This window comes from Parasteatoda tepidariorum, chromosome 4, assembly GCF_982258835.1.
Source record: "Parasteatoda tepidariorum strain Cologne lab strain chromosome 4, Ptep-v5.0, whole genome shotgun sequence".
NCBI classification, from domain to species: Eukaryota; Metazoa; Arthropoda; class Arachnida; order Araneae; family Theridiidae; genus Parasteatoda; species Parasteatoda tepidariorum.
In genome coordinates this window covers 48,361,922-48,388,024 of record NC_141758.1, presented here as the reverse complement: position 1 = coordinate 48,388,024, position 26,103 = coordinate 48,361,922, and the positions used below count along the sequence as shown (strand labels likewise).

At 30.3% G+C, this 26,103-nt stretch overlaps 1 protein-coding gene across 2 annotated transcripts in view; it reads left to right on the top strand.

Annotated features, from left to right (window-relative positions):
- The first annotated feature begins 805 nt into the window (after positions 1 to 805).
- LOC107443268 (NACHT domain- and WD repeat-containing protein 1) overlaps positions 806 to 26,103 on the top strand; it is an 84,942-nt gene continuing 59,644 nt past the window's right edge. For both annotated transcript variants that reach the window (XM_071182247.1, XM_043053028.2), the window contains exon 1: positions 806 to 1,107. The gene's annotated coding sequence lies outside the window, so the exon portion shown is untranslated. The remainder of the gene's footprint in view (positions 1,108 to 26,103) is intronic.

The window sequence follows — 26,103 nt, the reverse complement described above, 5'->3', positions numbered from 1 at the left end:
GCATAATACCTTTCAAAAAAGGTAGAAAACTTAGTCTTCTGGCTTAGTTTAATACCATTTAAATTCGTTGATTTAAAATTTTTATTAAAATTTCTACGCTATAAAAAAGAAATTACGCTTAGTAAAAATTATAATTTTTGAACAGTGATATTTCATTTATTGTCATTTTACAGGTGAAATAAATATACAAAATGTTAAATGCCCAATGAAAATAATTCAGTGAATGAGTCAAAAGTCAAAATTGTATAACTTTATGAGCCTTATATTAAATAGAAGAAATATAGTTTCAAAAATAAACGAATAAATAAAAAGTAAATAAAAATGAATAAATAAATTAAGTAGAAGTTATTTTTTGGTTTTCACCAATTTTCAAACGATTCCGAAAGAATTAATAGTTATTTTACAGTTTAGATCGGATTTTTTTCTGCGTAAAAAAATAATAACAGCAGCAATTTCATTATTTTCAAAAATGATTTAAGAGACTTATATAGAAAATGTTAGATTGAATTTGAATTTTTCCAAGATCCAGCAGAAATAATTTTAAAATTTTTTTGGAGTAGATAATAATAATTCTATGATGGAAAAAATTTAATTTTATCATTTTTATCAAAAATATTTTTCTAACTAAAACGAAAAAAAGAAAAGAAATTTTTATTTAATTTAGAAATATACATTTGCGGAGGTAGAGGAATATAAATAATTATGGAACATTTTAAAATTTAGAATGTACTCAAAACGCAGGGTTATTTGGACTAAAAACAAGAGCCCGGTCGATATTTTAGCAAGTTCATTTTGTATTCTGCCTGCCTTTCTCGCGGACTCTTGGCGTAACGCAGAGCTGCTTCAAATCGTGCCAAGGGTTTGTTGGGCGTCCCAGTCTCAGGATTGCGACCGCCAAAAGCTGCGCTGCCGATTCCGAAGGAATCGCTGGGATATCTAGTAAGTTTCGGAGCCGGATTTTGCCTGAAAATTTCTGGAAACGTACTCCCACGTGTTGATAGGTCTGTGATAGATTTTTTATTTTATGATAGTAGATTTTGGTGTCATATTTTTTCATTCGCTGGTTCGGTACCAAAGGATATATTTGCAGATCCATGGCTGATAAAAGTAAGTAAAAATTCTTCTCTCTGCAGTATTCTTTTATTTCCTTCCCCCGTAAAACGTTGTTGATCCATGTTTAAAGGTCAAAGGTCGCCAAATGAAATTCCAATACTGCCAGGATTAAAACCTTAGTTAAGTTAGTTAGAAAGGTGTTCTTAATCCTATTATGAATATAAATAGTTTTAAATGATCACCACACACTTGATATTTTGTTTTTATCTTGGACTAAGAATTTAACTATTAAAATTCGAAGTAATAAATTATGATTTAAATTATAATAGAAGCCTTTAATTGATAAAATATATTTATAAATATCTGTGTTTAATTTTAATAAGGATCCCCTTTTTTGCTGCTACATGCACTCTTTTAATCATCGTAATTTTAGAATTCATCATCATGTTTTAGAATTTATCATTATGTTATAGAATTTATCACTATATAATAGAATTCATCATTAAATGACATAATTTGGATTTAAAATTACATTCGGAGCTCTTATAGCTATTAAAATATTTTTAAAAGGTCTATGTTCAATTGTAATAATAATCCTCTGTCTTGCAGTTGTAACGACATGTTTAGTTTAATAGTTTGGTATATATGATAAAAATAATGTAGCTGAAATAATTTGAATGAAATTTTGCTTCGTGCATTAAACAAATTTATTTTATGCATATTGTTGAACTTTGTTATTAGTGCAAGATTAAAGTAGTATAGAATGAAATAAGAAATTTTGAGCAAACGATTTTAAATTCTTGGATATTTATTTGGAATGGCATATTTATATGTAAGGTCAGCCAAAAGCGTCAATGTTCAATTACTTTCGATCCTAATTCAAGATTCATACGTAAATGCGATAGTTTGAAAATTTCGTATCTCTGGAACATACCCCGACTCATTTCTCCATATTTAAAATCTTTTTAAATGGGCAATTTCTCGTTGCAATTTCATCGCTTATTTTCCTGTTCCCCCAAATTGTCCAAAGTGCGACGTTTTTCTTCTTCTTTTTTTTTTTTTCCCCTGAAAAAGAGGTCATTTTCAATCACAGATGATAAGAGAAATCACAGGTGATTAGACATAATTTGAAGCACTGCCTTAAGCATCTTTTTAATCTAGTGTAGGAAAAAACGGGAACATACCACTTGTATTAATTTTTAAAGGGGTTGTAAAATAACTGTCGTATTTAGAGCCTGATTTTTCGAGTGTTCCTGCATGCGGCAGTTTGAAGTCCGTACATTTGACGTTGTTTTATTCAACTTTTCCAGAGTTAAGTGTCAGTTATAGCAATCGACAATATCTGTAATTGTTTGCATATAACTACAACTAATCACAATTACAAGTAATTATAATGTCTGATTACATGTAGTGACAAATGATTGCAGATAATACTGGTTAAATATGATCAAAATATAAAATTGCATGTTATCTTGATAATGATTTAACAAATTATCTGGTAACAAGTGATAATGATTGCATGTTATCATGAGTACATATAATCAAGATTGCAAGCTATCAAAATATACGATAACAAATAATTACGATTAGCTGTAAATTAAAATTATAAATGCTGTAATATGCGATTACAGTTCGAATTCTAATGCGATAGGATATGCAAAATATGAAGGGACGTATATACTAAAAACGTATGTACATTGTTCCCCCCCCCTCGAAAAAAAACAACAACAAAAAATGGACCACCCTGAATAACTTTTGATCTAATGATTGTATCTTCACGTTCGAAGACTCAATCTTAATGGTTCAAGGGGGTGACTTAAAACATGCTTATTAATTCATGCAAACAATATTTTTAATAACGAAATCAGATGCACAAAACGTACTTTCTCTGGATAAGCATACCTTTTTTTACGATGTATTCGGATTTCTGACCCCCGAAATATAGGGACTAGGCGCAATCTGGAAAATATAGTCCCACTACACTATAAGTACACTGTAAGAAATTCTGAATCAAATTACGGTAAAAAGTAACGGCACTCAGGAGGCCAGCACTTTTTACCGTTAAATCCATTTATATCGGAGCTAAAGATCTCATATGCCGTCATTTTTACAGTAATAATTACAGTAAAATCACTGATTCACTCCGACTAAATAAATACTGCAAAAATTATGGTACAATATTTTCTGGTAAAAATGGATTTTATGGTAAAATAAATTTTACGGAGGATGTCTGTACTTTTACAGAGCAATTTCCTCCGGAATTTTTTACAGTGTAAAATTTATCGATAAGAATTTTTAAACATTTTTGACAGTAAAATTTTTTACCGATGTAATATTAAAGTATAATTATAACGATAGGATTTAATCGTTTATTTGAAAAACTGAAGTGCACTCAGCGTGAGATTTGTGGAGTACAAGTATTAAAATATTTAATGGATGTAGGCGTGTTAGTTGTTATTATCATCTTAAATTAATAATTTAAGCATAGGAATTTTTTGTTGTTGTTTTTCTTACACATGATGTAAGCAAATTATTATATTAATAGGTTATTTAATTTTTATTAAAATTTTAATTTGTAGGACGAAATATAGTTTTTGATTTTTCTGCAGGAAAAAAATTGCTTGTAATGGAAATTGATGACTAGATTGGAACATTTTTTGATCAGTCAGAAATATTATTCATTAATAATTGGTCAGAGTAAAAGGGTTCGATGACTAAATTTTTAAATTAAGTAAGATTTTAAATTAAGTAATTAAGTTTTTAATTTAAATATGACTACTATCTGGCGAGTTTTAAGTATTTAAATTCACCAGAAATTCTTTAATTCCATTATTCAAGTGTATAATGCATTCAAATTGTAATGCAGTGAGGATTAATTCGGGAATTCAGTGTATTTTATAAAAAAAGACGACATTTATTGACTTACAATATTTAAGAAACAAAGCAAATAATATAACTTTTTCCCAATTAAAAAAGATTAAGGTATATTTATTGAATTTAGCAGAAAGTAATTTCATTCTTTTGAAACAAAGTCGATTTTATTCGTTTATCAGTACCACAAATAATTAAAATCATTGTAATTAAGAAAGATGCATATGTATAATAGGAAGTAGTTGAAATTAGCTGGTTAAAGAAAAATAAAAGCTAATTTTGTTTATCTAAGTGAGAACAGCAATTTAGTACTCGTAATTTGTCAAACTTGCGAAGGTTTCTAAGTTTTGAAAATCATTTATATTCACAATGAATAATTCTTTTCCAGTATTTAATGAACTAAATCATGCTAAATATCGTTAAAAAATATAGTTTTTTGTAAATATTTTGAGTTTTAACTTTTTTTTGCTGCTAATTTCAGTGGCTTTAAATTTTGTATAAAAACCGTTTTGATTTGTCTACTTACTTGCTAATCATATAAATAATTTTTCAATTTACGTCATACGTAATACACTTTAAGAATAAGTAAATGCTTTGGGAAATGATTAGGCATGAAAAATGGTAATAAAATTTAAATTTATTTTTAATTTTTTCAAAATGAAGTTAAAAATTTAAGCTATTTTCTAGTAAAAGTGTAGTTTAATGGGTAACAGCTTTTTGCCTCTTTCAATTTAATACAATTGCCTAATTTGAATTTTTGAGTAGCAAAAGATAAAAAAAATATTGCTTAGATTAATTATATAAATGGTATGGAGGAAGCAAAATATAAAATTAACATTTCGATTAGCTTGAGTATAAATACTATCAATGAAATGGGAAATGCAATGTTATGCTAATGTTATTTAAATGCATTTCAGTTTTGTCGAAACTGAGTAAAATGTTGAAATTATTTATTGATGGAATTTAAATACTGAAACTTAACAGAATTTAGATTATGGGTGCGTCAAATTTCATTGAAACTGGAAATGCTCAGGTTATATTTTAAAAATTGATTCCTTTGCCATGGTTTTACAACAAAGATAAGTTTTTGTGACAAATAAAAAAATATTCTAGAAAATGCGTAAATAAGGTACAATGAGTCAACTAAACATTTAAGAGTATCGAATAAAAATTGAAGAAGATATAGTAGTTACGAGAATGGATAACTATTGTCATTTAAAGCCTGTGAATACCTATTCCTGAAAAAAGATTGTAATTTAAAGCATGTGGAAATCTGTTCCTGAAAAACTATTGTCATTAAAAGCATATGGAACTCTATTCCATTACATCTATTTGTTTTCAAATACAGCTTTATAATTTAAGTGCCATGCGGGTATTTTTTTCGACTTTGAGGAAAAAGTTATCAAAGATAACTAATCATTTATGGGGCAAGGTACGGAGACAGGTGGAAATACTGCCATATTTTAATCGATAATCGATATTAAATAATTGATATTTATTAATCTTTCATCGATACGATGTACTACTATAGTAAATGCGTTTATAAGAAGATAATTTTATTTTATTTAATAACCGTCGTTGAATAGCCGACTCCATTTTGGGTTTACGACTACTAATGCTCAATTTCGTAGCCTTGTAATTTTGAATCCAATCCAGAAGACAAGGGAACTCCTGGATCAAGAATTGGGAGAAATTTACCTTCGTGGAGGACTTTTTTTGATGGAACTAATCCGCATTTGCGTTACATGGAGAGGAAAACAACGAAAACCTCCCTAGGTCAGCCTGACAGCAAGGGGACTCTGACTCATAATCCGTCTACCACTGAGTATATTTTACGTCAGCACTGTGGTCGTTGCAAGACGGGTGCGGAATTCGTATCGACCAGCTATGGCTGGGATTCGAACCCGGTTCACCAAATTGGAAGGCGAACAGTCTTTCCTCTGAGCCATCACAGCTCAGGAAGATAATTTCAAATCAATTTATTTGGGAAGGAAATTTTGTTGAAGAAGTTAAAAATAGGGTAAACACCATCCCCTTATTATCCGCAATTTATTACGCTGTTTACTTTTAAATCTTATAAACAACATCACGATCAGACGGGTGTAAAAATTAATTGAAAGATTTGTTCCGTTCGACGACATGGAGCTCTTGGAGCCCATTCCAAATTTTTTAAAACTTTTGAGAAGTTTATCGTTTGACGGATAACTGTTGTAAATAATTTAATGGATGATTTTTCGATTGTTTCATGGGATATCTGCAAGTTGCGTAGTGTGGGTATCTCGATCCTGATTGGTTGTTGAAACGTGGCATTTGTTTCCGTTAGCAACTGTTCTTTCCATTTTATTTCCAGTAAGCCAAGCCCGTCAAGTATCAATTATCTTGAGTGACACATTCTATATTCTTTCACAAAGATTTCAATTCGCTTACTATATATTTCTTACTTAGCACAAAGACGGGCATGAAGCCATGTTGAGCATAAGCAAACTAATTATGCATTGAAGTTAGCAGGTCCACAAAACAAATATATATCTCGGTTATAATAAAATACAAGGACTGGTGCAGTCTTCTTGAGAAAGCCAGGGTCCACCCAGGACTGTCGAGCTACTGATGATGATGATAATAAAATACACAAGGAAATAATTAATCTAACTCAAATAAAAGACGTAGACTAGAAAGAATTCTATTTCAACAAATTCAATGTGCAATACAATGTGCAATGAGCAATTTAATTGAATTTACATTAATTAACATTCTAACTTATGTGGAGAAACGTAGCTCAACTTTAACCAGCCGTCATAGGTCGGATGTGTGGGTATCCACGATGTTCTTCTTCTTTTGCGAATACCGATTCCTAATTTTCAAGTGAATTAACATATAAATATTTTTTTTCAGAAAATTAAATTACAATAAAAAAGCTGAAATCTTAAAGAATAATAAAATACTATTCCCGATTTTTAAGAACTTAGGGAACTTTCCTGCTAAATGAAGTTTGATCGTTCTACTTTAAATGCATCAATCAAATTTTCAATTTCTAATTGTATATTTTATATGACAGGGATGGCGAACCAATGGCACACGTGCCATTTATGGCACGCGACACAATGTTCTGGGCACGCCACCGATCACAAAGTTCACTATGAAGCATATTAACAATTAAATAAAAATTCACAAAAACAAACAAAAAAATAAATAATTAACAAAAAAAATTAACAATTTAATGCCAAAAAACAATAATTGTAAAAAATAAGCTAACAATAAATAACTAGTAAAAAAACATTAACAGTTCTGCTTAAACTAGCATCTTACAACCTAATATTACCATTTGTTACCTAATATTACCATTTGTCTTCTAATCTGCAACAACAGAAGTCACACTAATGTTACTTTAGGTTGAATTACACGCATAACTGAGACATTGCAAAATGTTTTTTTTTCATAGTAAATAAAGAGTTTTGAGTTGATAGAATTTAGTATTATTATTTTCCCAATAATCAAGAAGTCAAAATTATTTAACGGCACGTCTGTGACCTCATTAAACAATTTTTTGAAAAAATGGCACGTTGGTGCATAAAGGTTCGCCACCCCTGTTATATGAATTTTCATTTTGATGAAAAAGTGACAAAAATAGTATCTCTGCAGTGTTGGAAAAGATTTTGGATTGAAATTAAAAGACTGCTTTCAAAATATTTGCATTCTACACAAAATCGTTCATTTATCGTTTAAAAAAGAATTTCTCTTTTCTTTAGATGAAAACCGATTAAACTTTTCAGTTTGTTTTCGAACTGTATCGTCAGAACATTTTAAAGCAGACTACTCCCTGTGTGGGAATTGACCCAAACACGCTGACTTTTATTTCTGAAAAAACAAATAAATGTTTTAGTTGAAAAAAAAAATACGATTAACAACAAATATCACGCAAAAGATCTACTTATTTGTATATGTGTAGATCTAAAAAGGTCCAGAGATATTTTGTTCCGAACAATGCGGGCTATAAATTTCGCATTTAATCCACAAAGGAATGTTCGATCCACAATTTAAAACAAACATCTTCTAATTTTATACTTTAAATCCTGTTCATTATCTTGTTCATTCAGAATGCTCTTTGGCTAAAAATATTAACGACTTCTTTATTAAGTTATAATAAAATCAAAAAAGTTCATTATACCTTATGCGTTTTTAATCTTAATAATCCCAAACTCCGCTTTAATTATGAGAAATATAACTCTTTATTTATAAAACAAGGTTTAATAATATATTGTAACGTAATAAGCAAATATTTATTCATACATGCTACGTTATTTTATTACAAATAGAAAAAGACGCCAACTTCTTCGGAATAAATCGGAAGAAATTATCCCAGCAATTGTTTTACCTTTCTTTTAAAATTCACCGCTTTAAATTTTAGTTCGCAATTATTTCGTAAAAGTATAAAAATTCACAAAAAACGGGTTAAAAAGCAATTATATAAACTCAATTTTCACATTATATGTTTCAGAAAAATGTGCAATAAGATAATAAAACTCAATAGAATCTTGAGAAACACAGTATAAGTTGATCAGACACAATACAAGTCTACATTGAACGATCAAGAATCTATAATTATTGAAGATCAACCCAACTGAAGAATTATTAAAGACTATTAGACTATTGAAGATCAATCCAAATTCAGTATTCCCAGCTTTTAGTCCCTGAACAAAACTGTACATTAGTTTTTCCTTTATGCATTGTTCTGTACAGGAAAGGACTTCGTTTGTCGTGCAGGAAAGCAGTAATCGTAGATCGCGTAAAAAAGCTATATTTCGCATGCTTTTCGTTTTTGCTTTTCTGGCGTCTTTTGTTAATTATGTTTTTTGTTTCTATTGTTAGAAAATCATTCGTATTTCTATACTAATTATGCAAAATTAACTCATTTTCGTTATTATTTTTGAAGTCGTATTTCATAAACAACAAGAAGGTAACATTTTGTATTAAAAAAATTCCAGCAGACGATTTGAAAAAAAAAAAAAGTATTCTGAGCAAACGATTTTATAAATCCAAGCTCTAGATCAGGGAAAAAGTGAATCTGTGGAGAAGCAGACAGAAGTTCATTTTTGCTTTTATATTAGATTTACCGTTTCTGAACAAAATTTCGCCTTTTTTTACAGAAAATGTTTTGCAAACGACAGTTTTATCTCTAGGCTTTCTTCCATTAATTTAAGAAATTTAACTTCGAAATTCTCCTTTTTTGATCAAAATATCACACCTTTTTTCTTTTTTTTTCAAGTTTAGTTCTAACAGCTAAAGAGATTTTTATTCTGTGATTGATGGAGCAATTTTAGAATCTATTCTTGCGTTTTTCAAAATGAAAAAAATCTAAAAAAAGAAAAAAAATACATGAAAAAAAACAGATGCATGGTCGGGAGACTCCTTTGAAAATCCAAGGTAACAGTAAAACATTAATCAGTTTTTCTTTTACTATATATAAGAATATTAATTTTAAATACACAGTTTATAGATGCATATAGTATATAATAAAATATATCAATATTTATTACGTACTATATGCATTTATAAAGTTGGTATCCAGTGAAGATTTTCCCTTTGCGTAAAAAGATGCAGAGAAAAAAAAATTAGACATAAATTATGCATTTTTTAAACTTTTTTCCAATTTTAAGTATTAACCTTTGTTTTTTAGTCGTATATGATACAATCTTTCTTGAAAAAATATTAACGTGAAATTTGCCTATATTTATACATTATAAGACAACAACGTCCATATAATATTGATGAGAGAGGGTATCGATCATCGATATTTATTATAATATTTTCGGTTTATGCAATATTTTAAAACAATAAATTAATGCAAATTATTGTATTCTTAAATAAGTAATAAGTTATAATCAGGATTTTATTTATGAAATTTAATTAAAGATGGGTAAATAGAAGTAACCATATTTCCAACACTTTCGGCTATCGACTTTCAGCAAAAATTTACTCCTGTTATATTAAATGACCTGCAGCGCGTTTGTATATGCGTTGCGCGAAGAATTTCTTGAAAGATCACAACGTTTTTTTTCCTTTTCTAGAATGTAGTTTTAATTAATTTATGGTGCGTCATTAACAAAGTAGTAACGTATACATTAAAAGTATTTTACCTCCCCAAATATTTTTAAATAAAGTTTTTTTTTCTAAAGTCAGTATGTTTAACTAAATTTTGCCACAGATTTATAGTATTTTTAGTGTTGAATTAACTTTTTCTAGCCTTGGATTACTTCTAATATGAAATTTTTTAAAAACTTGATTTAATTCACGCAAAAAGAAAAATTTGCAAAAAGTGGCTATTAAATGTAAAGGACCTATTGGTATGAATCACCGACTCAATAGATTTAAGGAAAAAATGGCTATTAAGTTATTAGCGACTACCGGCCAAACTGAGAATTTAAATTTTCAGATCTTCATGTTCTTGCATTATGGGTTTTGTATTCTTATCTATGTATGTCTTGTATGCTTATATATGTTTTGTATGCTTGTTTTGTATGCTTATTATATTTACGCGATGCTTTCAGAATTAACTGGAATCACAATTTAATGACAACCTTGAAAATGTTATACCGCATTTTTCTCATTTAACTGTGTGTTGCCATCAAAGGATTAATTGCTAAAGAAACGTTAAAGTAATTGTAAATAAACTTCTTTGTGCATTTTTGCTAGAGTGGAAAGCCGCACTCCAATTCAATCAAAATGCAGTTTACTTTGTATCCTTACTGCATGGCATAAACCAATGACATAAGATCGTGAGGTAAGAAAGAAAAAGGAAAACCCCAAAACTGATCCTCGCTAAGGTAGACAAAAGCCGCTTTTAATTTATCACCGAAAGAATCTTCCTTTGTTTAAAGAGTGTACGAGAATAATAAGAATGGGCAAAAACGTCAGAGTTTGTCACAAGAAATAGAGTAGGGGGATAGAATCTATTTAGGATTTGATTTTGTAGTTTGAGTGTGTTTTGATTTAAGCGGCTCGTAATTGTCTTAACAAAAGGAATTTTATTGTCTTTTTGGTGAAAATATGTTGTTCTGCTTCATTATATAGCTTTTAAAAATGCTATTTTAATCTTCATTCTACTGTCTGTTGGTTTTTTTATTCATGTGTTTATGGGAAGAATTCTTTTTTCAGAGGATGGGCTAAGTCAATTCCGCCTGAAAAAAAAAGAAGAAAAAAAACTTACACATGCCGACTGATAATTGTTCACAAACTAACTGTAAATAGTACAAAAAAATTAATCCTGGAGGGAAAAAAAACAGACTGAAAAAGTACCGTATAAATCACAATAAAGAGACAAAAAAAGAATTAAAGAAAAGAGAGATTTGCAAAAAACATTTAGTAGTATAAAAAACAGTGTGATATTTATAAAGGAGTTTGCAATGCGTAATATTGGAATCTAAAAATGGTTGAAAAGTATAAAATGAATTTCAAACATGAAATTAATCTTTACCTTTAAAAATAGGTTACAAAACATATCGAATTACGTTTGAGAAAATATTTATTTTTACCTAATTCATTTCCACAGTTACGAATTAAATCAGTTGTTAAATTCATGTAATTTTTAAAGTCAACACCACTTTGTGTTTCAGTTTTGTATGTTATCTTTAAGAGATTATTTTTTCCCAGTTTTTTTTTTCAGCGGAGGGGAGTGGATTTTTACCCCGTTGATATATATGTTCGTACCAGCAAGAATATTGCAATAATTATAAGAATAAGAATAATTACAGGAATATAGCAATAAGCAAGGGAGGACTTGCACACTGTTATTTAGACATATATAAGGTATTGTTTAAATTTTTTGAGGTGAAAAGATTTGCGCTTTCGTCCTGCGATGTCGAGTATTTCGCCAAGATTTTATAATATAATGCAATAATAAATATAATTTCTCTTAATTGGTTGAATTCAAACATGTGATTTACTACTCAATACCGATAGGAAGGGTGTACCTATATTTAATCATGTTTTTAAGTTAGTTACTAAATTAAAATTTTCACATTGGTCTATGTCTTGAAATTAATAGTTAAAGTTAATAATCTAAAACTAAAATAGTTTATTACTGCACTAATTAAGAAATTGATAGTTTCACTCAAGGTTGTGTCAGATTTGCGCAACGCTCATGGGGTCTCACAAAAGTTTCGTAAATATTATGGGGACCCCAAACCATAAATTTTAAGAAACCCTGCTCTAGAGGAAGAAAATCTTGTTTCTGTATTATCCCCCCCCCCCACTAAATTATGTGACAAAACTCACTCGAATAAAGCCAATTGTTTAAAATTTACAGAGGTTTTACGAATAAAAAATATTATTTTTGTCTTTTATTTATCAACACTTTTGACATTAAGTGAGACATTGCTTCATGAGAAATTTCAAGATTTTGAATGGAATGACACCAGATTCATTTGAGGGAATTAATAACAATGGTTTCCAAATCGTGTTGCGCTCCGCGGAATCATGAGGTTCCGTGGAAGGGTCACAGGGGTTCCCAGAGTTTAAATTCTTTAAATCTGTTATGATTTTTGATACCTGTAATTATATCTAAACAAGAAACTATAATTTATTTTATATTTTGGTTGTAATTATAAAATTAAGTAAAATGGCAGTAAAAAAAGTAAAGTTTTGAAAAAAATTACAAAATTGCCTGAGTATTTCTCGTCGAATTTTTCAATTCAAAATAAAATGACAAAATTCAGGAGAAACGTATTACGTTTCTCTGACAACTTTTCTCAACTTTTATAATTATTTTTTGAAGAGTTGCTTTTTAATAGCTGAGAAACTGTAATTCGGCTTATCTAACGCATGCACCAAAATAAATAAATAAAAATTAGAACTAGTTCCGAATTCAACTGTTTGACATAAAAAAATTTATTATGTTAAGAATTTTATTGATAAAAACGATTATTAAAAATATTCCCTTCTTCACATTAATTATTATCAAAATAATTCGTAATCCTTCTTTGGTTAGTATGTTCACGGCTGCTAATAAATTCTGTTTGGCATCATTTACTCGATCATTTAGGGTTCCGTAGCCGCTAAAAATTCGGAACCGGTGATTTAGAATAAAATTATAAATAAGTACGTGTCTAAAATCGTAGTTTTTATTACCATTTACGCACTGAAATTTCCTCATAGAAACGGTAGTTTAGCTTTAATCTAAAAATATGAAAGGCAGAGCAGCATTTCTCAGACATTTGCATTTATTCGTATTCATTCAGAAGCGCTATTTTTAGATAAATATTATACTCTTTGTGATTATTGTCATTTTGTCCCGACAACTCTTTTTCCGATAGTTTTCTAACCTTGGTTACCACCTCCACTTTTTAGAAAAGTCTGTGACTCTGTTGGAGACTAATTTTACTTGCATTTAATCTATCTTTTCCAAATCTTTCACTGCTGTCACATTCTTCCTTAGTTTTTTTTTTTTTCCTCCTCCTTCTCGCCAGCTTAAACGCCAAAAAAAAAAAAAAAAAAAAAAAAAAAAAAAAGCTCTTCTTTTTTTCTTTTTCATTTCTCAAAGATATACGCTTGTTTGTGTTTCCTTTCTGTCGTCTTTGCCAACTAGAAGTGAAGAATGTTTCAGCTCTGAAGCTAGAATAAATGTGAACTTTTCTACTTTTTACCGTTGAGTTCCAATTTAAAGGCCAGAATCGACATTTTCTACGTTTCTCTTTTTTTCTTCAAGGCTACGAAAAAGGCATTGATTGTTTTAAAATGGAAGCAATAAATCATTCTGCAATTTCACCCCAAAAAATATTACTTTAAAAAATTTTACCGATTATAATTATACTGAGAGAATAATTTTTCAATTGCGAATAAACTTATTAATTTGTTTTGCTGGGCTGGATAACGTGCTTCCGACTAAAAAATTGTTTCAAAGAATGCTAGCACAAAGTATTTCATACTAAATTCTAATCGTCATTAGTTATATTAATCTAAGGATTGACGGGTTTTCTGATTTATGTCAGTTGACACTTATATTCATTAACCTGACACTTATAGACACTAACCTGACACTTATAGACACTAACTTGAATTAAATTATCACGCCAAAACCCTATGTCAAATATCTACCGTCATATAGTTGAAACACTACTTTTTTGTAATTACGAAACATTTTCCTTGTTATCTCAAAACTGCAATGCCTGTATTTTTGTTTATATAATTTATATAAAATGTTATAACTAATTCTTTATAAAACAATGAGTTAAAAAATTTATTGAAATTGTATTATTATTATTGAATGTTTAAAAATTTAAAAAAAAATTATATTCTTATTGATATAACTATAAAATTTCGCATGATTAATGTGCATTGGAATTGGAACGGTTCTTTTTTATAAGTGCATGGTTTAGAATGCTTTATAAAAAATAATTTAAACTTATTTTAGTTCTAAAAAATTTTTCTTTAGCAAAAATAAAATTTTAAAAACTGTTTTTTTTTTTTTTTTAATGACAACACTTATTTTTCACACTGTAAACATTTCTAGATCAAATTACAGTAAAAAATACTGGCTCTCAGGCTACCGGTACTTTTTACCGTAAAATCCATTTTTACCGGAACCTGTAACGGAACATAAAATCCAATATACCGTAATTTTTATAATACTAATTAGCATAAAATCCCTGAATCACTCTAATTAAATAAATATTACTGTAAAAATTAGGATGTAATATTTTACGGTAAAATGGATTTCAGGTATGTTGTACCTAAAGTAGCGGTACTTTAAACCATAATTTGATCCAGAATTTTTTACAATATAGTTTGTTTATTACTTAAATAATTTGTTAAAAGTTTCTGATACATTTTTTAAATCTAAACTTTTCACTACATAGTAATTTTAAGAACATTGAATGAAAAAAAAATATTTTGGCAAGGCTTTCCGAATTTTACTTGAACCCCGGGAATGATAATGGTATGTTTGCTTAGAAAACAAGAAATTCTTCTAGCTAGTAAACATGTATAGCTCCTTCACGATTGCGTTGCTACGAAAGAAAATATTTGTCATTTACTTACGATTTTGGTGTAGTAGAAAGAATATTCAGAATCCCAAGAAGTGAAAAAGACATAATCTTTTTGAATGTCATCTTTGCAACTGCTTTCTTCATTTTAGAATGTCTTAGGCTACTATTCCAATATTTATTGCAAATTTGCCCCATTTTTTATTGCATAATAATTTAAGCTGTAAACAAACTGAACTGTTTTTTCTTTCTCTTTAGCTTATGGACAAAACAAAAAAATTCTATATTTACAATTTTGTTTAAAACATTGAATTAAGTTTGTTCTTTTATATGCAATTAACCGTGCATGACCCGTGTATACCTTCATTCTATTCAGCGTAAAAAAATACATAGGAAACAATGTTTTACATGTTTTAGATAGATCAGGTGAACAAATAGGGATACGTCCCTTTTAACTTCTAAACTCTTCATCCGTTTTCTCGTGATTTGTCACATTCGATTCATCGGAGAAAAATTGATAGAAACTATGCCTCATTTGCCTGTCTCGAAGGAATTTTCAACCTCTCAAATCATCCCCATTTTCAAAAAATTCATCAGATATCATTTACGAGGCCTTGCTTTCTATGAAAAAAAAATTCTAATTTTGTTGGACCAATTATATTTGCATTGTATAGCTTCGAAAATTCATACTATTTACAGTTCAACAAGAAATTTTTATTATGTGATTTATTTATTTTTGAAAGAAATAAAAGATTCTTCTGTAATTTAGTTTTCTTACTAAATGTGGTTCTTTTAAAGAAAATATTGCTTTGCAAATGATTTAAAATAATATATTTCACTCATATTTCTTAAGTTATTTAATATACATCTCCCCATTTTCTTTTTAAATAAAATCAGTATTATAAAGTTATTATGATTAGTCAAAGTAAAATACCGATTGTAAACATTAAAAAAAAGAAGAACTAGAGGACTAAAAGGCGATTTTTTCTGTTGTTTGTTAAAAGTTAGCTTGTTATCTAGAATATTGTTTTTTTTAAAAAGCGAGAGAACTTCTTTGAAGCGTATGTGGAATTGTGAAGTTGACTGTCACATGAAAAGGATTCTAATATATCATTATTCTAAATATGTTTTAAATAAAATAAGTATTATGAAGTTATTATGATTAGTCAAAGTAAAATACCGATTGTAAACATAAAAAAAAAGAACTAGAGGACTAAAAGGCAATTTTTGTTGTTGTTAGTTAAAAGTTAACTTGTTATCTAGAATAATGTTTTTGTTTTAAAGCGAGATAACTTTTTTGAAGCGTATGTAGAATTGTGAAGTTGACTGTCACAGGAAAAGCATTCTAATCTATCATTATTCTAAATATATTTTAAATAAAATAAGTATTATAAAGTTATTATGATTAGTCAAAGTTAAATACCGATTGTAAACATAAAAAAAAAGAACTAGAGGACTAAAAGGCAATTTTTGTTGTTGTTAGTTAAAAGTTAACTTGTTATCTAGAATAATGTTTCTTTTTTAAAAAGCGAGAGAACTTTTTTGAAGCGTATGTAGAATTGTGAAGTTGACTGTCACAGGAAAAATATTCTAATCTATCATTATTCTAAATATATTTTAAATAAAATAAGTATTATAAAGTTATTATGATTAGAAAAAGTAAAATACCGATTGTAAACATAAAAAAAAAGAACTAGAGGACTAAAAGGCGCTTTTTTTTGTTAGTTAAAAGTTAGCTTGTTATCTAGAATAATGTTTTTTTTTTTTAAAGCGAGAGAACTTTTTTTGAAGCGTAATGTAGAACTGTGAAGTTGACTGCCACAGGAAAATGATTCTAATCTATCATTATTCTAAATATATCTCATACTTCCTGTTGTGAAAATATCTTGCCCTATAAAACACATTTATCATTTGTATAAACATTTTTAGCAGACAGAGGAAACATTTTTAAAGTTTATTATAAAATCTATATGTATATATAGATCAATTCTTTCCATGTGTTTTAAATAAATCAGCTAAAGAAAAATGGAATTAATTGCATGAATCGGATATTTTTTGCACCCAATAATAAAACCTGTCCTTGGAAGATTTCATATAAAAAATGGTCATGATTAATTGCTCATTATTTTTTATTGCTATACTATACATATTAATTTTGACAAAGAGGAAAATTTTTTTAAAATCATTATACATCATTCTAGCCTGAGGCATTGATAAATGCAATATGTCTCTCTTTAATGACAATGAACTTTAAAAATGATTTTTCGCATTGATATTCTAGGATGTACATATTCTTGATTTCATCATTGTGGAAACAGACTGTTAAAACACTATTTATCATCGATTTTTTTTGCCGTACGGCTCATCTTACAAACCTGATTCCTCGATTGTATTTAAGTCTGGTGAATTTTCATATGTATCAAACAAAACCTCTTAAACAACATAATTTTAAACACAATATTTTAGAGAAAAATAAAAACTTAAAAATACGAATGTATGAGAAATGAAGTTTTAAAAACTTAATTCCTCGGAAACTATTGAACGACTTTCCACGTGCTTTTATATTGAGATGGATAAAAAAATCATAAACTTCATACTAGGTATGTATTTTGTAATCTTAATTTTTTAAGGAGATGTAGCAATACAATTTTTTATAGCACTGTACAATTTACATTTGATGAGTACTTAAATCACATCTGATATTATTTTCTGTGTGTGAGGTGCTCTATTCGTATTTGAAGATTGAAATGAAAATTTTAAATAACGTAACTTACGAATGTCGATAATGCATTTTTTAGCATTATTAAATTTGAATTTTTTCTTTGTTTTGTTGTATTTTTTCATTATAAATAAAATGGCGTTTAATTAGAAATCACATTCATCAAGGGAAGTAAGACGTACTTAGGAACAAAAAATGTGATTTTGTTTTTAAGTAGGAAAATGTAATTTTTTCCCTAGTAAATATATTTGAACATTTTCAATATTGTCTTTTAAAAAATTGAGTATTTTCAATATTGTATTTATGATAAATAAAGTAAAGCACTTCCGGGATCGTTGTAGGTTAAAGATTCTCAATTTCGTGATCAATGGCTTGATTGTGTCAGAGTTGTTAGCATTGCGGATAAGCCACCTTTACTTCTCAGGCTGGCTGTTGCCCAACAATCTCAAAATGGGAGGACTTCAAGCCGCTGCTGAGGACCGAATCTCAATTTTTTCACAATAAATTCTCAGTATTTTCAAAGACTGAACCATCGGGCCTTTTTATGAGAAGTGCATGCTAGTTTTATTCAATGGAAGACAATTTTCATTCATAAATTTTTAGCATTTATTTTTCATGAATATTTTAAAATGCAATATTTATTGGTATTTGTTTAATAATAATAATATATTTTAAAATAATTTTGCAAGAAAAAAATCATAGGAAATCAGCATAAATTTTAGTGGATATGTATAAAAAATCAAGGTAGGTTTTTTTTTCGTGATGTATGAATAATATGTTCCATAAAGGTGAAATAAGTATTCTGTAAAAAAATTCCCGAATAAATTATTAAAAAGCACCGGTACTCAGATGTCGGTACTTTTCATCGTAAAATCCATGTTTTTGTAAAATTTTACGTAACATCAAATCTAGTATACTTTAATATTTGCGATTATATTTGCTGTAAAAGTACTTATTAATGTATTTTACGGTAAAATCAATTTTACCGTAAAATTTTACGACAAAATTTTTACAGTAATATTTGCTTCATAATGATTCAGTACTTTTACAGCGAATATAATCGTAAATATTAAAGTATACTAGATTTCATGTTACGTAAAATTTTACAAAAAAAAAAAAAAAATGGATTTTAAAGTAAAATTGATTTTACGGATAATGTACTCACAGTTACCGGAATTTGATCCGGAATTTTTACTGTCTTGCTCATTTCTGCAAATTTCCTTCAAATTTTTTGCTTGCATTGACTTTCTATCTAAACTAAATTTTTAATATAAGAATTAAATTATACCTAGTCGAATAAAAGCATATAAAATGTATATACCAGCATGCAAAATGTCGACTGTTTTGAAATTGTATGAAAGCACAAAAAGATATAAACAAATGCCGAAGCACATTTCATTTAAAAAAAATCCTAAAAAAATGAATACTTAAACATTTGATATAAAACTCGACTTTTATTGAATACGATTATGAATACTTTTTATAAACACAACATTGAAAACATTAAGGAATATTGGTTAAAAAAAAACAACACATTTTTATAAGTAGAAAAGAAAAAGAAAAAAAATATCTAAGTTACGCTTTTAAAAACGTCTTTTTTTCCTCAACATGTATTCTTAAATATAATGTATAGTTTTAATATAATATTTTTCAACGTTTTTAATACAATTTGACTTGACTGAAAAGTTTTCGATGAGCTGTTAATTAGAGAATCGTGAAACGCTATGCACTTAATCATCTAGCTAGGCTTTGCATCGCGAGAAATGAAACAACTACTCATACAATATAAATTAGAACTAAATTGATCTCTGCAATTAACGTTTCCTCATCTTCTCTGGCGCCAGTGCAATTTAAAATGGATTCGCGGAACGAAGAGGAGCCATAAACGTTATTCAGCTCAAAGTCCTATAACTTGGAACATCAAATATAGTACTAAATATAAATAAGACAAAACTATTGCCATATTCTTCATTTTTTTTGATGAAGTATGTGTGTTATTCAAATAAATATTTTATCATCCACGTGCATACAAGTGCGAGTAAAAATTTTGATGACGGTTAAAAATATAGCAAGTTTTCTGAAACGGTGGTTTTAATCTTTTACTGGCATGTTAATTGCCATGCGATGTACAGAGAGAAAAAAATTGATAATTAGGATGCTATTATACAATGGGATACCTGCAAGTGACGTAGTGTTGATATCCCGATCCTTATTAGTTGTTGAAAAGTGACATTTATTCACGTTAGCAACTGTTCTTTCCATTCTATTTCGAGTAAGCCAAGCCCGTCAAGTATCAATTCTCTTAAGTGACACATTCTATATTTTTACACAAAGATTTCAATTCTTTCACTATACATTTCTTACTCAGCACAAAAACAGGCATGAAACCATGTAGTACATTAACAAACTAATTATAAATCGAAGTTGTCAGGTCCACAAAATAAAAATATATCACGATTAAAATAAAATATGTGGGGATGAGTAGTTATCGACCACGTCAACTATAAAATCTATGTTCATCTATGAAAAGGTACTTCACCATAGAAACGAGTTAACATGTCTTATTTACTAGTGAATTGGAATTATATTTTTGCAGTGGTAGATGCATTACAAATACATAAACAAATAATAAATCTCAGTTAAGTAAGCTCAACTTTTATTGAAGTTAGCAACTGTTCTTTTCATTATATTTCGAGTAAGACAAGCCCGTCAAGTATCAATTTTCTTTAGTGACACATTCTATATTCGTACAAAAAGATTCCTTCACAAAGATTTCAATTCTTTCACTATACATTTCCTACTCAACACAAAGACAGGCATGAAGCCTTGTAGTATATAAACAAACTAATTATAAATCGAAGTTGCCAGGTACACAAAACAAAAATATATCACGATTAAAATTAAATATGTGGGGAGTGAGTTGTTATCGACCATGTCAACATTCATCTATGAAAAGGTACCTCACCATAGAATCGAGTTAACATGTCTTATATACTAGTGAATTGGAATTATATTTTTGCTACAAATATATAAACAAATAATAGATCTAAGTTAAGTAAGTATAAGACGCAGACGAGAAAAAAATTATATTTCAACAAATTCGATTTGCGATACGGCGCTGCTTTTAATTTACTTCACATTAGTTAACATTCTGACTTATGTGGAGAAACTTAGCTCAACTTTTATATGCTATTTTGATTAGCGATCAGCTGGCGTTGACGTCATAGGTCACATGTGGGGGTGTTCGTGATCTTCTTCTTCTTGAAGGGCAAGTATCCAATTTTGCAAAAAGAAATTAAAACAGAACTTGATTGTGAAAAAACAGCACAAACAACCGTAAATATTTAATAATTTTTGTAGATTAATTTGGTACTTTATATTTTAACATAATCGAATGCAAGAGAACATTTGAAGAAAAATTGCAGTTACTAATTTTTGCATGTATACATGTTAATGTTTATAAGTGCAAAATAGGAGAATGATTGTACTGGTTTCCTGTAAGAAATGAGTTATCTCATAACATAAAACTGAATGGTCTAAAATAGTTTTCTTTGTTGTCGGTGCATTTTTATCGGCCGGAAAATGACACTGATTTTGTTTGTTTTTTAAATTAAGAATTTGAAACTAAAAAAAGTCGTTTCTTTAATTAAAACCTAATTCTATGTTGTTACCTTATTATGATACATTTTAGAATAAACTTGTTTAAATAGATATCTAAATTTATTTGTCACTATACAATTATTATTTTTGGTGCAAATTATATTTATATACCACTACAAATTACAATTAAAGAGATTCGTTGAATGATGAAGAGCTTAAAGATCAGCTTATACATTGAATTATAATATAAATTGTATTTAACATATCAGTCGGTTTGGTTAGTGAAAAATTTAAATTACGGTAGTGAACTTACCTAATTTGTTATAATAATATACATTTAATTTAAAAAAAATTATTACTGAGCAAAATTTTTTATGTTCACTAATAATTCTTCACAGAATATCATGAGAGAAGGTTTTGGGCGTGTGGAGTGGGTTACACAAGCGTAAACAAACATAATTCTTTTTAGTTCATTTATTTTCGTTAAATAGTTTTAATTTCTGTAACTTTCGTAGAAAAAAATGCTTCAGACAGAGTAACCACAATTATTGCGAAGAAATCATCGGGGTTAGTGAACGGCAGCAAATAGGGGTCTCAGCCCCCTAATTTAAAAAAAAAATATAATGGAAGTCAAAACGGTATCGAATGCTATTTACAAATTAGATAATTTTTTCCAAAATATTTGTTGTCAGCTTAAAAACTTTTCATTCAAAGTACTTTTAAATCTAAATTCGAGCACAAAATGTTTGAATAGGAATAAAACTTGGTATGCCCCAATTAGAAGGAATAGGAGAAATTTGGGAGGTTTAACCAGCTTTTTACAAAAATATGGCTCAGGGAATAGAGCGTTCGCCTTCCAATGAGAAGAACCGGGTTCGAATCCCAGTCGCTACGAATTCCGCATCCGGCTTGCACTGACCACAGTGCTGACGTAAAATATCCTCAGTTGTAGACGAATCATGGGTTAGAGTCCCTTTGAGGTCAGGCTAATCGTGGGAGGTTCTCGTGATCTTCCTCTCAACGTAGCGCAAATGCGGATTAGCTCCATCAAAACGTCATCCACAAAGGTAAATTTCTTCCAATACTCGAACCAGGAGTTCCCTTGTCTTCTGCATTGGGTTCAAAATTACAAGGCTATGGAGTTGAACATTAGCGGTCGTAAGTCCATAAAATTCAGTCGGCTGTTCAACGATGGTTATAAAATAAAATTAAAAAAAATTTCTGTTCCGGGATAGCCTGATTGGTAGGGCACTGATCTCGTGCCAAAAGGTCGTGGGTTTGATCCTCGCCGACCGAAGATTCCTTGTGTAGTAAATGGTGACTGATGCAAGTTAAATCTGTCGAGTTTCAAAGTCCTCCATGTTCCCATAAAAAATCCTACCTCTGGGGGTACTGATCAAGGAGTTTCCTTGTCTTCTGGATTGGCTCAAAATTACAAGGCTATGGAGTTGAACATTAGCGGTCGTAAGCCCATAAAATTCAGTCGGCTGTTCAACGATGGTTATAAAATAAAATTAAAAAAAATTTCTGTTCCGGGATAGCCTGATTGGTAGGGCACTGATCTCGTGCCAAAAGGTCGTGGGTTTGATCCTCGCCGACCGAAGATTCCTTGTGTAGTAAATGGTGACTGATGCAAGTTAAATCTGTCGAGTTTCAAAGTCCTCCATGTTCCCATAAAAAATCCTACCTCTGGGGGTACTGATCAAGGAGTTTCCTTGTCTTTTGGATTGGCTCAAAATTACAAGGCTATGGAGTTGAACATTAGCGGTCGTAAGCCCATAAAATTCAGTCGGCTGTTCAACGATGGTTATAAAATAAAATTAAAAAAAATTTCTGTTCCGGGATAGCCTGATTGGTAGGGCACTGATCTCGTGCCAAAAGGTCGTGGGTTTGATCCTCGCCGACCGAAGATTCCTTGTGTAGTAAATGGTGACTGATGCAAGTTAAATCTGTCGAGTTTCAAAGTCCTCCATGTTCCCATAAAAAATCCTACCTCTGGGGGTACTGATCAAGGAGTTTCCTTGTCTTCTGGATTGGCTCAAAATTACAAGGCTATGGAGTTGAACATTAGCGGTCGTAAGCCCATAAAATTCAGTCGGCTGTTCAACGATGGTTATAAAATAAAATTAAAAAAAATTTCTGTTCCGGGATAGCCTGATTGGTAGGGCACTGATCTCGTGCCAAAAGGTCGTGGGTTTGATCCTCGCCGACCGAAGATTCCTTGTGTAGTAAATGGTGACTGATGCAAGTTAAATCTGTCGAGTTTCAAAGTCCTCCATGTTCCCATAAAAAATCCTACCTCTGGGGGTACTGATCAAGGAGTTTCCTTGTCTTCTGGATTGGCTCAAAATTACAAGGCTATGGAGTTGAACATTAGCGGTCGTAAGCCCATAAAATTCAGTCGGCTGTTCAACGATGGTTATAAAATAAAATTAAAAAAAATTTCTGTTACGGGATAGCCTGATTGGTAGGGCACTGATCTCGTGCCAAAAGGTCGTGGGTTTGATCCTCGCCGACCGAAGATTCCTTGTGTAGTAAATGGTGACTGATGCAAGTTAAATCTGTCGAGTTTCAAAGTCCTCCATGTTCCCATAAAAAATCCTACCTCTGGGGGTACTGATCAAGGAGTTTCCTTGTCTTCTGGATTGGCTCAAAATTACAAGGCTATGGAGTTGAACATTAGCGGTCGTAAGCCCATAAAATTCAGTCGGCTGTTCAACGATGGTTATAAAATAAAATTAAAAAAAATTTCTGTTCCGGGATAGCCTGATTGGTAGGGCACTGATCTCGTGCCAAAAGGTCGTGGGTTTGATCCTCGCCGACCGAAGATTCCTTGTGTAGTAAATGGTGACTGATGCAAGTTAAATCTGTCGAGTTTCAAAGTCCTCCATGTTCCCATAAAAAATCCTACCTCTGGGGGTACTGATCAAGGAGTTTCCTTGTCTTCTGGATTGGCTCAAAATTACAAGGCTATGGAGTTGAACATTAGCGGTCGTAAGCCCATAAAATTCAGTCGGCTGTTCAACGATGGTTATAAAATAAAATTAAAAAAAATTTCTGTTCCGGGATAGCCTGATTGGTAGGGCACTGATCTCGTGCCAAAAGGTCGTGGATTTGATCCTCGCCGACCGAAGATTCCTTGTGTAGTAAATGGTGACTGATGCAAGTTAAATCTGTCGAGTTTCAAAGTCCTCCATGTTCCCATAAAAAATCCTACCTCTGGGGGTACTGATCAAGGAGTTTCCTTGTCTTCTGGATTGGCTCAAAATTACAAGGCTATGGAGTTGAACATTAGCGGTCGTAAGCCCATAAAATTCAGTCGGCTGTTCAACGATGGTTATAAAATAAAATTAAAAAAAATTTCTGTTCCGGGATAGCCTGATTGGTAGGGCACTGATCTCGTGCCAAAAGGTCGTGGGTTTGATCCTCGCCGACCGAAGATTCCTTGTGTAGTAAATGGTGACTGATGCAAGTTAAATCTGTCGAGTTTCAAAGTCCTCCATGTTCCCATAAAAAATCCTACCTCTGGGGGTACTGATCAAGGAGTTTCCTTGTCTTCTGGATTGGCTCAAAATTACAAGGCTATGGAGTTGAACATTAGCGGTCGTAAGCCCATAAAATTCAGTCGGCTGTTCAACGATGGTTATAAAATAAAATTAAAAAAAATTTCTGTTCCGGGATAGCCTGATTGGTAGGGCACTGATCTCGTGCCAAAAGGTCGTGGGTTTGATCCTCGCCGACCGAAGATTCCTTGTGTAGTAAATGGTGACTGATGCAAGTTAAATCTGTCGAGTTTCAAAGTCCTCCATGTTCCCATAAAAAATCCTACCTCTGGGGGTACTGATCAAGGAGTTTCCTTGTCTTCTGGATTGGCTCAAAATTACAAGGCTATGGAGTTGAACATTAGCGGTCGTAAGCCCATAAAATTCAGTCGGCTGTTCAACGATGGTTATAAAATAAAATTAAAAAAAATTTCTGTTCCGGGATAGCCTGATTGGTAGGGCACTGATCTCGTGCCAAAAGGTCGTGGATTTGATCCTCGCCGACCGAAGATTCCTTGTGTAGTAAATGGTGACTGATGCAAGTTAAATCTGTCGAGTTTCAAAGTCCTCCATGTTCCCATAAAAAATCCTACCTCTGGGGGTACTGATCAAGGAGTTTCCTTGTCTTCTGGATTGGCTCAAAATTACAAGGCTATGGAGTTGAACATTAGTAGTCGTAAACCCAAAATTGGGTCAGCTGCTCAACGACGGTTATAAAAAAAATAAAATAAAATTATTTTTCTAATTTTATTATAACTTAACAAAATGTCTAAGTTTGCATTATTTGTTAGCTTATACTATTCGTCATCTCTATACAAAATTATTTATTATTTTTTCGTAAAATTATGTACTTAACTATATCATACTAAATTATAAGTTAATGAGATTTCTCAAGAGCGTGGAAAAATGGGTTGAAGCTCTTTATTGGAGGAATTCTTTATATGTCATACATATCCTATGAGGGAGGTTTGACCTATACAGCACAAATTATACTCTTAAAAAGTTCTATAGGAAAAATTATGTTTGCAGAAGCATAAAATCTTAAAGTATTGCTGAATTAGAAACATAACATGGCGGAAATTAAGTTATACCATTTAAAGACGAAAAAAATTTTTTTTTTTTTAATTTCATGAGACATCTTTTATAAGATGGGTCAGAAGCTGACGTCAAAGCAGTTCACTATTTGATATTAATTTAACAAAAATGTTTGATGATGACGTTTTTCCAAAATACAACTGATTTAAGTCGAAGGAAAGAATGAATATCTCAGAAAGGAAACATTCTCAGTCACAAAAACCGTAATTTGGAAACCTTATTTTTTTTTCCAAGTCCTTTTAAATAT